Below are 17,223 nucleotides of genomic sequence, written 5' to 3'. Positions count from 1 at the left end.
AGTCCATGTTTTCTTATTTCTAAAGTGGGGCTAACACTGACTATTTTGTAGGGGTAGTGTGAGGAATAGGAAAAAATATACATCTAATATACAATTCTTTTGAATTGATGTGGACTCAAAAATGGCACATGCTATGATTACTGTTAATAGTAATCACAATGATTCTAACTGGTGGGTCTCAAAACAACTCTGGATAACTCTCTATGATAGCTTTGGAGGTTATTTGGCTGCCATTTTTTGCATCATCCCAAGCAAAAAGAAAACTTTCATAAAAACTTTGGGGAGGAAGCAGACTATGTTTGTGAACAGGTTGAATAATAAAAGGAGAGGAAAAACACACATGAAACCAAGCAGAGGACACAAGCCCATGCCAAACATTTCCTTTGGTTACAAGTGATAGCTGCATTCTTGGAAAATGAACAGAAAGACTCTGGTTCCAGCCAAAGCCCCCTGGTATGCTGGGAGGATATAATCCTGGCCTCTGAGCCACTCCCAGTCCATGCATCAGAATAAATACAGTATGTTGGGATAGAAGGATGAGAGGAATGGGAAAGGTGGGGGGAAAATTCATGTGAGTAATGGGAAGCCCTGTTCTTCCCCTCAGACGCAAACACAAAAAATAATTTAGGAAATCATTTGGTGGGGGGGCTTAGCATTTAAAACCTAACATTCATTTTTGTTTAAATAATTTAATATGTGAACATTTTCAGAATAAAAATGGAGTCTTTTTGTCAAGCCCTAACAATAAGAATATAACCATGCCAGGCAGTTATAAAGAAGGGGTCTCATACACGTGTGATGGTCACAAGAACTATTATTCAGAAAAGACTGTGCCAGAACCCAAACCTCACACAAAGGCCACCACAACCTTACACAGAAAATTGTGTAAACTCTGTTTACCTTGGACTGACACCACCCTTTCATTGATCCTTGTATCTAAATATTATTATTTCAAAATATCTTATTTATTTTAAATAACTAAAATAAATAAATAAATAAAAACCTTCCTCTTGCCTCAATCTCCTTGAATACACCCATAGTTTCCCCTGGATTAGGTCTGCTTTTCTTCAGTAAACTTTATTAATCTTTAGAGAATCTCTGATTGTTATTTAGGTTCACAAGTGAAATACCTTCATGAGCGAACATAACATAGGATTTCAATTATCTGAATCAGAAAGCACATATTTGGTGAATTACAGATTTTGAAAAGAAAATTATGACATTATTGCCAATTTTGCACTAAATTTGGCATTTCTCTTCATGTTCGCTAGATGGCAGAATGGGACCACAGCAGGTCCCCCAGAGCAGTGTCAGCTCTTCTCACACAGGTTTAAAATGAGGAAATTGGGTTCCATCCAGGATTTTTCTTTTCCTTCCAGAAAGAAAGGTCAAGAATTTATGCACAGTTTTCCAAGGACCCTCTATAACACACAGAGGTTTTCCATTTCCCTGTCTGAAGGTCTGAACCTAAAGCATTTCTTATCTTGGAGAAAGGAACAGTATGAGAGAAAATTGACACTAAGCCAGGTGCTATTCTGTGAACTTCATTTATTTATTCTGCACAGGGAACTCTAAAGTGTCACTTCTGTTTTGATTAAAAAGTGCCATCATTTTGTTGCCTGGACATTCTCTAGGCATATGTATTTCAGATGTAACTACCAGGCTCAAATGAATGATCAGCCTGGGAGAGTAAATCCAGTGACACTAGAAAGAGACCTCTTTGGAGGTGCTCAACTTTTCATTCCTGGCAGTGAGAACTAATGTGATAGAGTTCTATATTTCTTGAGCAAAAAGGCAGATAACATCTAGATAATTGACTAAACACACAGCCTTATCCAGAAACAAAGAGCCAGAGCTGTGGGAGCCAGTGATCACAAAAGCCATTGGCCAAGGCCTCCTTCCTTCCAATCTGTGATCTGGCTGCCAAGTAACACAGAAGCAGGAGGGCCACTGAATCAGCATGTGCCAGGTTCCTCACCTGGATGTAAGCCTCACTGACTCCTAACAGCCATGCTTTGATGCAGGGCACACAAGGCAATTACACTGAGTCACTGAGGTTATTTATTCAGGCCTTATCTCTGCACCAACATTCTGTTAAGGGAAGTGGAGACTAATACAGAAATATAAACCTTAGTGCTTTGTCTCTATAAAGTTTGTGATTAAAAAAAAAAAAAAAAAAAACTTCTTTGCTTAATTTACCCAAACTGGTTCCAGAGAAGAAAACTAGTTTTTTCAGCATGAGTATTCAGACTTTGCAGCCGGTTCCTGATCAGTCAGGATTAAATGGGATTCAAATGCCTTCCTGTTATGCATTGAATTCAATAGAGAAAAGTCTTCCCACATGTGGAGGGAATTAAATTCATTCTGGCTGAAAGCTATAAGGACAGTCTCTGAAAGTGCCACCTCCTTACTTCCCCCCCCAACCCCCAGATTCCCACCCTGTGATTTAACCAAACCATGAATTAATTGAGCACACACAATGGGGATAAAATTGATTTTTGTATCAGAAGAGAATCTCCCTTAGGTTTTTCACTCATAAATTCATCCATTCAGGTTTAACTACTTCCTATTTTAAAACCAGGTTAAACTTGGACTTCATGATCCTCTACAGACTTTAAATCAAATCAGGGCATTTCTATGTTCAAACCCAAAACTTTTTAATGATTCACTATTTTGCTAAAGCCGAGTTCTCAAGAAAAAAAAAAAAAAACCTATAGAATCTTTTTTTTTTTTTTTTTTTTTTTTTTTTTAGAGAGAGAAAGAATTTTTTTAATATTTATTTTTTAGTTTCCGGCAGACACAACATCTTTGTTTGTATGTGGTGCTGAGGATCAAACCTGGGCCACATGCATGCCAGGCGAGTGTACTACTGCTTGAACCATGTCCCCAGCCACTCTATAGAATCTTATACAGTCCCATTTCTCATTATTTATCTCTCTAATGTCATCTGATTTCTTCCTTTTCTTTTTTCTTTTTCCAAACATTGTTTCTGCCCTTTGCATCACCCAAATCACTCCCACTTTCTTTCTGTTTTTTTTTCCTATCATGTCTCAACAAATATAACTTTCAGATCAAATGCTGGTTTTGTATGGTTCACAGCTGAAAATAGTATTTTCAATTTAAGTGGTAGAAAAATTCAGAACATGAATACTATTTTGTGACACATGAAAAGTAAATGAAATTTAAATTTCAGTGATCATAAACAAAGTTTTATGGAAACAGCCATGGACACTGTTTCCCTGTTGTCTATGACTGATTTTGTTCTACCAGGACACAGTTGAGTAATTGTGATGAGACCATGTGATGCATAAGCCTGAAGTATTTACCAGCCCTGCCTGGCAAGGTGGCACACACCTGTAATCCCAGCAGCTTGTAAGGCTGAGGCAGGAGGATTGCCAATTCAGAGCTAGCCTCAGCCACTTAATAAAGTTTTAAGCAACTCTGTGAGACCCTGTGTCTAGATAAAAAAAAAGGGGGGGGGGCTGGGGATGTGGCTTAGTAGTTAAGTGCCACTGAGTTTAATTGCTGGGCATGCACACACACACACACACACACACACACACACACACACACACACACACACAAGAATGTATTCATGATCTGGCCCTTTACAAAAAAAATTTTCTGATCCCTGAGTAAGGTCAGTATCATATCACTGTCTTTCACATCTCTCCAATTCTACCCACCCTTGAAAATTCAGTTTCAATCATCCTCTTCCAAAAGTTACATTTTTAACAGATTCAGCCAAAATCAATACCACAGCCTTGATTTATTTCCTAAACTAGAATTACTATTAAATCAATTCACTGAATGCTTATTGCCTTTCTGCAATAAGCCCATGCATAATAATTGGTACTTAGGATAGAAGTACTATTGTGAATTGTGCTAGAAGTACTAGCACAATTCACAATAACTAAATTGTGGAACCAACCTAGATGCCCTTCAGTAGATGAATGGACAAAAAAATGTGGCTTATACACAATTGAATATTACTCAGCAATAAAAGAGAATAAAATCTTGGCATTTGAGGTAAATGAATGGAGTTGAAGAAGATAATACTAAGTAAGCCAATTCCCAAAAAAACAAATGCCAAATGTTTTCTTTAATATAAGGTGACTGACTCATAGTGGGGTGGGGGTGGGGGAGCATGGGAGGAATAGACAAACTCTAGATAAGGCAGAGTAGTGGGATGGGAAGAGAAAAGGCAGGGGGTTAGAATTGATGGTGGAATGTGATGGAAATCATTATCCAAAGTAAATGTATGAAGATATGAAATGGTTTGAACATACTTTCTATACAACCAGAGGTATAAAAATTGTGCTCTATATGTGTAATATAATTGTAATGTATTCTGCAGTAGTTTATTTTTTAAAAATCAGAAAAAAAGAAAGAAGTAGCAGAATAATGACTGCCACGGGCCCAGGGGTGGTTGGCCATGGACTGGTAAGGTGCTGGTCACAGGAGACCAAATTACACTTAGATGAGAGGATTGATTTTAAAGGGTGTACTATCCAATATAATGACTACAGTTAACAACATACAACAGAATGACTACAGTTGGTAATGTTATATACACTTGAAAATAAATCAGAGAGTTGATTTTAAGGGTTCTCATCACAAATAAGTATTGAAAGAGTGTATATGTTCAATAGCTTGACTCAGCCATTTTTCAGTGAATATGTTTCAAGATATGTTGTATGCCATAATCATGTTCAAGTTATCATCATCATCATCATCGTCATCATCATCAGGGATTGATCCCAGGGTTGCTTAACCATTGAGTCACATCCCCAACATTTTATATTTTGATCAGAATTCTGTCATAAAGCCCACCCTGTTAATGAGGGAAGCTGGGAGATTATTTAGTTGTGTAGATTGCTACCTCCTTCCCCAAACTGGAACTCTGTTAACAGAAAGAGAAAGAAATAGAGATAGGATGAGCAACCAGCACTGCCTGGTTCAATTCGAACTGGGCCTGAGACTGGATAACCATCACCAAACATCTCCCCATGCCATCTCCCCAGGAACCATATTATATTGTCTCTGTATTAGCCTGATTTCTCTGACTCTAACAAATTACCCAAGAATAGGTACTTTATTAAGAGATGAGGTTTATTTAGCTCAGAGTCCAACATTTAGCAGCACCTGTGACTGAACTTCGGTGAGAGTGCTCACAAAATGGCGAATGGCATCATGGTTGGAGGACATGCAAGGGGTCGAGACTTCATGGCCAGAAACTGGGGAGGATGATTCTTGTTCTTTTTAGAACAAGCTTCTCTCACAGGAACTAATGGGGGCCATTAAGAATTTCATTACTCTCTTCCCAGGGCCTCATCCCCAGTGGCACAATTACTTCCCTCTAGGCCCCACCTCTTACAGGTGCTACCAGCTCAACACTGCCACACCCAGGACCAAGCCTCCAGCCTATGAACCTTTGAGGGACAAACCACATCCCATCCTCACCAGCTCCAACAAAGCCACCATTGCAAAAGTAGGATGTCCCAGTCTATAGGTGTATATGTGAGGGCAGGAGAGGGTTGCTCTCAGAGGGCACTGGAAGCAGCCAGAGCCCCCATTCTGGAACCTCTCTGATGTCACACTTGTAGTCATGGTACTCTGGGTGCCAAGCCAGGAGAAGGAGGGGTTGGCTCTTATTTGTTTGAGAGCAGGCTCAGCATGAGTATCTCAAATGGTTTCTGGTCCCCACCTGCACCTCCAGCCAGATCCTGGCTTTTCTCGAGCCTTTGGGCTTGTTTGACTATGGCAGCACTGGTCTCTCTAAGCCTAGTGTTCTTCATATTTTCGTGAGTCTCCATGCCAGCTGTTGGGTTTCTCACCAAGAGACAGATGGGAAATAGACAGTGAGAGTGCAGAGGCAGGAAAGTGGAGGGAGGCAAAGAGGGTAAAGAGGATATTTAGTGAGAAGCACAGAGTTGTGGGGAGCCTATCAGGGAACTACGGGAGGCTGGTAATTGTGGTGACATTTGGTGGAGGGAATCGGGTCTGTCTCTAGCCTGGATATTAAGATCTGCCCTTAAGGTGGGTAAGTCTGATCTCAGGTGAGCCAGGCCTCATGGGGGCTCTGGGTTGCCCCAGAGTAAAAAAGAGTCTGGCCCTGATTTCAGATGCCGAGAACTGGCCCAAGATGGAGTGTGGGCTTTCCCATGGCCACGGGGCTTCTCTGCCTCCTCAATTTTTTTTAATTGGTTGTTCACAACATTACAAAGCTCTTGACATATCATATTTCATACATTAAATTGAAGTGGGTTATGAACTCCCAATTTTACCCCAAATGCAGATTGCAGAATCACGTCGGTTACACATCCACAATTTTACATATTGCCCAATTAGTAATTGTTGTATTCTGCTACCTTTCCTATCCCCTAATATCCCCCCTCCCCTTCCCTCCCATCTTCTCTCTCTACCCCATCTATTGTAATTCATTACTCTCCTTGTTTATTTTCCCGTTCCCCTCACAACTTCTTATATGTAATTTTGTATAGCAATGAGGGTCTCCCTTCATTTCCATGCAATTTCTTTTTTCTCTCCCTTTCCCTCCCATCTCATGCCTCTGTTTAATGTTAGTCTTTTCTTCCTGCTCTTCCTCCCTGTTCTGTTCATAGTTGCTCTCATTATATCAAAGAAGACATTTGGTATTTGTTTTTTAGGGATTGACTAGCTTCACTAAGCATAATCTGCTCTAGTGCCATCCATTTCCCTGCAAATTCTATGAATTTGTCATTTTTTATTGCTGCATAGTACTCCATTGTGTATAGATGCCACATTTTTTTTATCCATTCATCTATTGAAGGGCATCTGGGTTGGTTCCACAGTCTAGCTATTGTGAATTGTGCTGCTATAAACATCGATATGGCAGCATCCCCGTAGCATGCTCTTTTAAGGTGTTCAGGGAATAGTCTGAGAAGGGCAATAGCAGGGTCAAATGGTGGTTCCATTCCCAGCTTTCCAAGGAATCTCCAAACTGCTTTCCAAATTGGCCGCACCAATTTGCAGTCCCACCAGCAATGTACAAGAGTACCCTTTTCTCCACATCCTCGCCAGCACTTGTTGTTGTTTGATTTCATAGTGGCTGCCAATCTTACTGGAGTGAGACGATATCTTAGGGTGGTTTTGATTTGCATTTCTCTGACTGCTAGAGATGGTGAGCATTTTTTCATGTACTTGTTGATTGATTGTATATCCTCCTCTGAGAAGTGTCTGTTCAGGTCCTTGGCCCATTTGTTGATTGGGTTATTTGTTATCTAATTGTCTAATTTTTTGAGTTCTTTGTATACTCTGGATATTAGGGCTCTATCTGAAGTGTGAGGAGTAAAAATTTGTTCCCAGGATGTAGGCTCCCTATTTACCTGTCTTATTGTTTCTCTTGCTGAGAAAAAACTTTTTATTTTAAGTAAGTACCATTTGTTGATTCTTGTTATTAACTCTTGTGCTATGGGTGTCCTATTAAGGAATTTGGAGCCCGACCCCACAATATGTAGATCAGAGCCAACTTTTTATTCTATCAGATGCAGAGTCTCTGATTTGATATCAAGCTCCTTGATCCATTTAGAGTTAACTTTAGTGCATGGCGAGAGGAAGGGATTCAGTTTCATTTCGTTGCATATGGCTTTCCAGTTTTCCCAACACCATTTGTTGAAGATGCTATCCTTCCTCCATTGCATGCTTTTAGCCCCTTTATCAAATACAAGATAGTTGTAACTTTGTGGATTAGTCTCTGTGTCCTCTATTCTATACCATTGGTCCACCCGCCTGTTTTGGTACCAGTACCATGCTGTTTTTGTCACGATTGCTCTGTAATATAGTTTGAAATCTGGTATCGCTATACCGACTGATTCACACTTTCTGCTTAGAATTGCTTTTGCTATTCTGGGTCTTTTATTTTTCCATATGAATTTCATGATTTCTTTATCTATTTCTACAAGAAATGCCATTGGGATTTTGATTGGCATTGCATTAAACCCATAGAGAACTTTTGGTAATATCGCCATTTTGATAATGTTAGTTCTGCCTATCCATGAAATGGATACGTTGTTAAGGGTGGTATTGCTGAGTCATAAGGTAAAAATATGTGAGACTTTTTGGGAAAAACAACTGTACCGTTTCTACTTTCTACAAGCAATGTACGAGAATTCCAGTTATTCCACAAGCTCACTAGCTTTTTTTTTTTTTTTTTTTTTTTGCCTTTTTTTTATTTAATTTTTTTTTTATTGTTGGTCGTTCAAAACATTACACAGTTCTTAATACATCATCTTTCACAGTTTGATTCAAGTGGGTTATGAACTCCCAACTTTACCCCATATACAGATTGCTGTTTCACATCGGTTACCCTTCCATTGATTGACATATTGCCTTTCTAGTGTCTGATGTATTCTGCTGTCTGTCCTATTCTCTACTATCCCCCCTCCCCTCCCCTCCCCTCCCCTCCCCTTTTCTCATCCCTGTTTAATGTAAATCTTCTTCTCAAGCTCTTCGTCCTTACCCTATCCTTGTTTACTCCCCTTATATCAAAGGGGTCATTTGGTATTTGTTTTTTAACGATTGACTAGCTTCACTTAGCATAATCTGCTCTAATGCCATCCATTTCCCTCCAAATTCTATGATTTTGTCGTTCCTTAATGCAGAGTAATACTCCATTGTGTATAAATGCCACATTTTTTTTATCCATTCATCTATTGAAGGGCATCTAGGCTGATTCCATAATCTTGCTATAGTGAATTGTGCTGCTATGAACATCGTTGTAGCAGTGTCTCTGTAACATGCTCTTATTAGGTCTTTAGGGAATAGACCGAGAAGGGGAATAGCTGGGTCAAATGGTGGTTCCATTCCCAGCTTTCCAAGATATCTCCATACTGCTTTCCAAATTGGCTGCACCAATTTGCAGTCCCACCAGCAATGAAAAAGAGTGCCCTTTTCCCCGCATCCTCTCTAGCACTTATTGTTGTTTGACTTCCTAATGGCTGCCAATCTTACTGGAGTGAGGTGGTATCTTAGGGTAGTTTTGATTTGCATTTCTCTAACTGCTAGCGATGGTGAGCATTTTTTCATGTACTTATTGATTGATTGTATGTCCTCCTCTGAGAACTGTCTGTTCAGGTCCTTGGCCCATTTATTGATTGGGTTATTTGTTATCTTATTGTCTAATTTTTTGAGTTCTTTGTATATTCTGGTTATTAGGGTTCTATGTGAAGTGTGTGGATTAAAGATTTGTTCCCAGGATGTAGGCTCCCTGTTTATCTCTCTTATTGTTTCTTTTGCTGAGAAAAAACTTTTTAGTTTGAGTAAGTCCCATTTGTTGATTCTAGTTGTTAACTCTTGCGCTATGGGTGTCCTATTGAGGAATTTGGGGCCCGATCCCACAGTATGTAGATCATAACCAACTTTTTTTTCTATCAGATGCCATGTCTCTGATTTAATATCAAGCTCCTTAATCCATTTTGAGTTAACTTTTGTGCATGGTGAGAGATAGGGGTTCAGATTCATTTTGATGCAAATGGATTTCCAGTTTTCCCAGCACCATTTGTTGAAGATGCTATCCTTCCTCCATTGCATGCTTTTAGCCCCTTTATCAAATATAAGATAGTTGTAGTTTTGTGGATTGGTTTCTGTGTCCTCTATTCTGTACCATTGGTCCACCTGCCTGTTTTGGTACCAGTACCATGCTGTTTTTGTTACTATTGCTCTGTAGTATAGTTTGAAGTCTGGTATCGCTATACCGCCTGATTCACTCTTCCTGCTTAGCATTGTTTTTGCTATTCTGGGTCTTTTATTATTCCATATGAATTTCATGATTCTTTTATCTATTTCTACAAGAAATTCCATTGGGATTTTGATTGGCATTGCATTGAACTTATAGAGAACTTTTGGTAATATCACCATTTTGATGATGTTAGTTCTACCTATCCATGAGCAGGGTATATTTTTCCATCTTCTAAGGTCTTCTTCTATATCTTTCTTTAGGGTTCTATAATTTTCATTATATAAATCTTTCACCTCTTTTGTTAGGTTGATTCCCAAGTATTTTATTTTTTGGGGGGATATTGTGAATGGAGTAGTTGTCCTCATTTCCGTTTCAGAGGATTTGTCACTGATATACAGGAATGCCTTTGATTTATGCGTGTTGATCTTATATCCTACCACTTTGCTGAATTCATTTATTAGCTCTAATAGCTTCTTTGTAGACCCTTTTGGGTCTGCTAGGTATAGGATCATATCATCTGCAAATAGTGATAATTTAAGTTCTTCTTTTCCTATTTTTATGCCTTTAATTTCTTTTGTCTCTCTAATTGCTCTGGCCAGTGTTTCGAGGACTATGTTGAACAGAAGTGGTGAGAGAGGGCATCCCTGTCTTGTACCAGATCTTAGAGGGAATGCCTTCAATTTTTCTCCATTCAGAATGATGCTGGCCTGTGGCTTATCATAGATTGCTTTTACAATGTTGAGGTATGTTCCAGTTATCCCTAATTTTTCTAGAGTTTTGAACATAAAGGGATGCTGTACTTTGTCGAATGCTTTTTCTGCATCTATCGAGATGATCATATGGTTCTTATTTTTAAGTCTATTGATGTGGTGAATAACATTTATTGATTTCCGTATATTGAACCAGCCTTGCATCCCAGGGATGAATCCTACTTGATCATGATGTATAATTTTTTTGATATGTATTTGAATCCGATTCGCCAGAATTTTATTGAGGATTTTTGCGTCAAGGTTCATTAGAGATATTGGTCTGTAGTTTTCTTTCTTTGAAGTGTCTTTGTCTGGTTTCTGAATCAGGGTGATGTTGGCCTCGTAGAATGGATTTGGAAGTTCTCCCTCTTTTTCTATTTCCTGAAATAGCTTGAAAAGTATTGGTGTTAGTTCCTCTTTAAAGGTTTTGTAAAACTCTGCTGTATACCCATCCGGTCCTGGGCTTTTCTTAGTTGGTAATCTTTTGATGGTTTCTTCTATTTCCTCTATTGTTATTGGTCTGTTTAGGTTGTCTATATCCTCCTGACTCAATCTGGGCAGGTCATAAGACTTAAGGAATTTATCTATGCCTTCACTATCTTCTATTTTATTGGAGTATAAGGATTCAAAATAATTTCTGATTATCTTCTGTATTTCTGAAGTGTCTGTTGTGATATTACCTTTTTCATCCCGTATGTTAGTAATTTGAGTTCTCTCTCTTCTTCTCTTCGTTAGCATGGCTAAGGGTCTGTCAATTTTATTTATTTTTTCAAAGAACCAACTTTTAGTCCTGTCAATTTTTTCAATTGTTTCTTTTGTTTCAATTTCATTTATTTCAGCTCTGATTTTAATTATTTCTTGCCTTCTACTTCTTTTGCTGTTGTTTTGCTCTTCTTTTTCTAGGATTTTGAGATGAAGTATGAGATCATTTATTTGTTGGTTTTTTCTTTTTTTGAGGAATGAACTCCAAGCAATGAATTTTCCTCTGAGAACTACTTTCAATGTGTCCCATAGATTCCGATATGTTGTGTCTGTGTTTTCATTTAACTCTAGGAATTTTTTAATTTCCTCCTTGATGTCTTCTAAAACCCATTGATCATTCAGCAACCTATTGTTCATTCTCCAAGTGATGCTTGATTTTTCCTTCATTCTTTTATCGTTGATTTTCAGTTTTATTCCATTATGATCAGATAAGATGCATGGTATTATCTCTACCCCTTTATATTGTCTAAGAGTTGCCCTGTGACATAATATATGGTCTATTTTTGAGAAGGTTCCATGTGCTGCTGAGAAAAAAGTGTAACTACTTGATTTGGGGTGGTATAGTCTATATATGTCAATTAGGTCTAGGTTGTTAATTGTGTTATTGAGTTCTATAGTTTCTTTATTTAACTTTTGTTTGTAAGATCTGTCCAGTGGTGAGAGAGGTGTGTTGAAGTCTCCCATGATTATTGTATGGTGGTCTATTAGACTCTTGAACTTGAGGAGAGTTTGCTTGATAAACACAGCCGCACCATTATTTGGGGCATATATATTTATGATTGTTATGTCTTGTTGGTGTATGGTTCCCTTGAGCAGTATGAAGTGTCCTTCTTTATCCCTTTTGATTAACTTTGGTTTGAAATCTATTTTATTAGATATGAGTATGGACACTCCTGCTTGTTTCCGCAGTCCATGTGAGTGGTATGATTTTTCCCAACCTTTCACCTTCAGTCTATGAATATCTTTTTCTATCAGATGCGTCTCCTGTAGGCAGCATATTGTTGGGTCTTCTTTTGTGATCCATTCTACTAGCCTGTGTCTCTTAATTGGTGAATTTAAGCCATTAACATTTAGGGTTATTATTGAGATATGATTTGTTCTTCTAGCCATATTTGTTTATTGATGTTTCTAAACCTGATTTGTTATCCTCTTTGACTATTTTTCCCCCTTTACTGTCCTATCTCCCATTGTTGGTTTTCAGTGTTATTTTCCATTTCCTCTTCCTGTAATGTTTTGCCAAGGATTTTTTGAAGAGATGGTTTTCTAGCTGCGAATTCTTTTAACTTTTGTTTATCATGGAAGGTTTTAATTTCATCTTCTATCCTGAAGCTTAATTTCACCGGATACACAATTCTTGGTTGGAACCCATTTTCTTTCAGTGTTTGAAATATGTTATTCCAGGATCTTCTAGCTTTCAGGGTCTGTGTTGAGAGATCAGCTGTTATCCTGATTGGTTTGCCCCTAAATGTAATCTGCTTTCTTTCTCTTGCAGCTTTTAAAATTCTCTCCTTATTCTGTATGTTGGACATCTTCATTATAATGTGTCTAGGTGTGGATCTCTTATGATTTTGCACATTCGGCGTCCTGTAGGCTTCTAGGATTTGTGATTCTGTCTCATTCTTCAAGTCTGGGAAGTTTTCTTGTATAATCTCACTGAATAGTCTGTTTATTCCTTTAGTTTGGAGCTCTGTGCCTTCCTGTATCCCAATGACTCTTAAATTTGGTCTTTTGATATTGTCCCATAATTCTTGGATGTTCTACTCATGGTTTCTTAGCAGACTTGCTGAGCTTTCTATGTTCTTTTCCAGTTGAAATACTTTGTCTTCATTGTCTGATGTTCTCTCTTCTAAGTGATCTAATCTGCTGTTAGTATTCTCAATTGAGTTTTTAAGTTGGTTTAATGATTCCTGCATTTCCAGGATTTCAATTTGTTTGTTTTTTATTACCTCTATCTCCCTGTGAAATTGATCTTTTACTTCCTGGATTTGTTTGTCAATGTGATCTTTCATTGTCTGATTTTGCTGTCTCATGTCTTCCTTGAGACTCCAGATCATCTGAAGCATATATATCCTGTACTCTTTATCTGACATTCCGTCTGTTGCAGCTATTACCTCTTCTAAAGTTGAGTTGACCTGCATTGCTTGTGGTCCTTTCTTTCCTTGTCTTTTCATACTGCTCGCGTTTCTTCCTGCTTGGTGCAACTGTTGTGTTTTTGAAATTTACCTCCTATTTATTTATATTGCTCTTGTATAGTTGGGAAGTCTCCCTTGCAGGGCGGGTAGTGGCTGTGCTCCTCCCCTAATTAGGGTGGTCTGTCTACCACGCTAATTGGTCGCAGGTCTGCCCCCACTGCAGGCACTGGTGGCTGTTCTGCTCTGACCCCACTCCAATTGTGGTAACGTAACTACCACACCCTGGGGTCGTTGGTCCTGATCTGGATGTGGGTGGCGGCTCTGCTGTGCCCCCACTCCAATTGGTGTGACGTGTCTACCACGCTGGCAGACCTCTAGGCCGGTGGGTCGCAGTTCTGCACAGCCCCCACTCCCAATGGGGGTACCTGACTACCTCTCCAACGGGTCGCTGAGCCCCCTCCGGACCCGAGCGGCAACCCTGCTCCACCCCCACTCCAACCAGTGTGACGCGACTGCCTCAGTGTTACGTGTCCACCACGTTGGCAAGCTACCTGGCCTGTCTTGCCAGTGGGTCGCTGGTCCTATTCTAAGCGTGGGCGGCTTCTCTCTTCAGCACCAGCTGCATTTGGGGTTTCATGGTACCACGCCGGCGGGTCACTTGGCCTGCTCTGGGCGCAGGTGGAAGCTCCACTCTGCCCCCACAGCACCCAGCAGGACCCTGGCCGAGAAGCAGTCACCGCCGGTTCCCTAGCCTTGGGCCAAAGCAGCTTAGGTAGCAAGAACCCCGCCTTTCCGATCCGGATACACTCTCTCCGCTGGGAGCTGGCCCCAGCGAGTGACCCCCGGGGTTCCCCAGCCCCAGGCCAAAACTGTCTCCGGAGTCAGAACCCAGTCGCCCCAAGCTCAGCGCACGCTCCACTCGGAGCTCGCCTTCACAGGCAGTCTCCGCAGATTCCTCAGACCTGGGCCCGGTTAGCCCCGGGAACCCAAGTCCCGGGAACCCAAGTCCCGCTGCTCAGTGCCCGGCGCATGCCTTGCCAGGCACGAGCCTTCAAGAGTATTCTCCACAGGATCCCTAGTCCCGATCCTGAGCAAGAAATCTGTCTGCTAGACGAAGGCAAATACCAGCCTGAATTCACCTGTTCCGTAGCTGAATGAGCTGAGATCAGCAGAACAATGGGATGATTACATCATCTCTCCAAGATGGAGGCCGCCGTCCTCCGTGGTCAGACCGGTGACTGGAACCGCCGCTTCTCTCCTCTGTCTCAAGCCGGAACTCCGCACCAAGCGCTGCCGATGTATCGCTGGCAGGGGCCCCCCGAATCCGTATCGCTGTTCTCCCTCTCCTCGCTGTTCTCCCGCTCCGGCTCCCTGTCGATCCCCAGCGCGCGCCGCAGACAACCTGCCGCGGAGCAATCAGGCTATGCGATCCTCCGTGCGGAGAAATGGAGCTCCCACTGCCGAACCTCGCACGATGGAAACCTGTCTATTAGATTCTGTAGCGCCTCGATTTCACTGGAAATTCCCAACAAGATATCCTTCAGCCGTTTCCTATCTTCTTTCACTGGCTCAGTGATGCGGCGCACTGGGGTGATGCACTCCCTTCGCCGCCATCTTTCCTTTCGCTCACTAGCTTTTGACACTGTCATTTGTTACTATTCTTTCTTGTTTTCAAATTATAACCTGTCTAATAAATGAGTAATGGTACCTCACTAGGGCTACAGTCTGTATTTTCCTAATGACTAATGATGTTCAGCATATTTTCATGTCTTCTCAACCATGGGTATATTGCTGGTAAACTCTTTGCTCCAATCTTTTGCCCATTTTTTTTAAGTGTTATTTTCTTATTGGGTTTCAGGAGTTCTGTATACTGGATTCAGATCTATGTTTTGCAAATCTTTTCTTACAATTTATGGCTTGTCTTTTCATTTTCTTCATAGCATCTTCCAAAGAGCAGGAGTCCTTAGTGTTGCTGTTTTTCCAGCACTGGGGATTGAGACTGGGTGCTGGACCACTGTGATTCTTCCCCAGCATTCCTTGTTGTTCATTCTTAATAGAACCTCACGTCCTGTGTGAGAAACATTTTCATTGCTTTCTTTTCCATCTGTGTGTCTTTATTGCTTTTTCTTTGAGCTTTGACTAGGAATGATGAGTGGGCATCTCTGCCACGGGATTCCTTTAGTATGACAATCACTTGACTAAAGGCTCTTCCAGGAAGATTGGTGGGCAGCATCAGTGAGGGAGGGGAAGCTGAAGACCCCAAGACAGCTGAACAGACAGAGGAGCCTTTCTGCTCATCACCTCCCATCCTTTTAGTCACCAGCCCACCACTGCCATATGTGGTTCCCTCCCACCTGTGACTCCTGTGCTTGGCCCTTATTCCTCAGCCCTGTTGTCTGCCTGTCTTCTCCTCTCTCCAGCTTCTAATATCACCATTGAATTTTCCTGGCAGATTTTACCCTTCCCCCATCCTGTGTTTCTTTCAGCCCCAGGTTAGGCCATACGCCATTGCCCTTCCTCATCTGCTCAGAGTAAGGCCCGCCAAGTCCAAGGTCCCCAAGGCTCAAGGAACCTAAATGAGGTTTGCACTCTGGGATTCTTCAGACAGTGCTCCTTTCCATTACCTGCAGCACCCATTTAAGGCATTGATCCTATGCTCCAACTTTCACTCCCACCATACTCCATTTCTTGACTGCAACTCCTTCTGGAGTCACTTGTTTGGTGGTTGGTGGCAAAGATTCTGGCAAAGACCACATAAGTTCAAATCCTAGCTGTAAAACTGACCATCAGGGAGACCTTGGGATGCTACTTAGCCCCTAGTCACTCAATTTCCCTTGCTGTAAATCAGGGAATTGTGGATTAATTCATGAGCTGTGAGTTGCCTATATGGTTCCCATAATACCCTCTCTCTTTTCTACCCTGGCCACTCCCCATGGTGCTCAGGGCCTTGTGTTGCAGCTGCTCTCACCACTGAATGTAGGCTGACCATGCAGTTTGCAGGGTGCTTTCCATCCGCAGTGCAGTGACTAGGTTTTATTTTTTTGCTACTTGGTAATGAACCCTGGGGCACTTTACCACTGAGCTACATCCCCAGTCCCTGCTACTTTTTATTGTAAATCAGGGTCTTGCTAATTTGCTGAGACTGGTCTCAAACATGCCTCAGTGTCCCAAGTCACTGGTATTACAGGTGTGTGCCACAATGCCTGGTTGGACAGAAGCATTTCTGAGGCCCTGAAATATTTCTAATGGGGGTGCATCCTAGTGGTAGAGTGTGTGCTTAGCATGTGCAAGGCCGTGAATTCTTCAATCCCCAGCAAAGATTGAGAAGACCTCTGAATCAATGAGTAAAGCTACAAACATAAGAATCAACATTTGGGAATATAAGGAAAGAGAGAAAGGAACAGATAAAGGCCTGGTGCCCTGATCCCCCAGGATAAGGGGAAGAAGAAGAGGCAGCAGGAAGTTGGTAAGAATATAGGGCAAGAAGATGATGCTGCTGGATTTCGGTCCTGTAGAGTGTGAGGGTGTTTGAGACACACAATTGGAGCAGGAGCCCCAGGAGTGGAGCCAGTGGGAGAGGCTGGTCTGGGTGCCTCAGTGCTGTTGGATTCCAGTTGTGTTTGATAGGGTTCTATGTAGGGAGAGGAAGGTATTCAAATTTACTGATCAATTCTTAGAAATTTATTAATTATAATTCCTTAAGCATTTTGGTCTTAGGACATTATGTTTAGGTTAGTTGCTATGATGATATGAAGGTTAGTATGTCTTGGCTACTTTGGAAGATTGCTCTACTGAAGGGGGATATTACCAGGCAGTTGGATCAGGGTGTTTGGTAATAGCTAGGTATTTAGGAGCCCTATAG

The 17,223-nt window shown here is 41.1% G+C and overlaps 1 long non-coding RNA gene across 1 annotated transcript in view; it reads right to left on the bottom strand.

Annotated features, from left to right (window-relative positions):
* LOC144376445 (uncharacterized) overlaps window positions 1–14,658 on the bottom strand; it is a 542,546-nt gene extending 527,888 nt beyond the window's left edge. Inside the window, exon 1 of the long non-coding RNA XR_013436941.1 lies at window positions 14,501–14,658. This is a non-coding gene — a long non-coding RNA (uncharacterized LOC144376445). The remainder of the gene's footprint in view (window positions 1–14,500) is intronic.
* Window positions 14,659–17,223: the final 2,565 nt, after the last annotated feature.

Source organism: Ictidomys tridecemlineatus, chromosome 3 (assembly GCF_052094955.1).
Source record: "Ictidomys tridecemlineatus isolate mIctTri1 chromosome 3, mIctTri1.hap1, whole genome shotgun sequence".
Lineage (NCBI taxonomy): Eukaryota > Metazoa > Chordata > Mammalia > Rodentia > Sciuridae > Ictidomys > Ictidomys tridecemlineatus.
The sequence above is the reverse complement of the archived record's forward strand: the minus strand, read 5'-3'. Positions and strand labels throughout refer to the sequence as shown.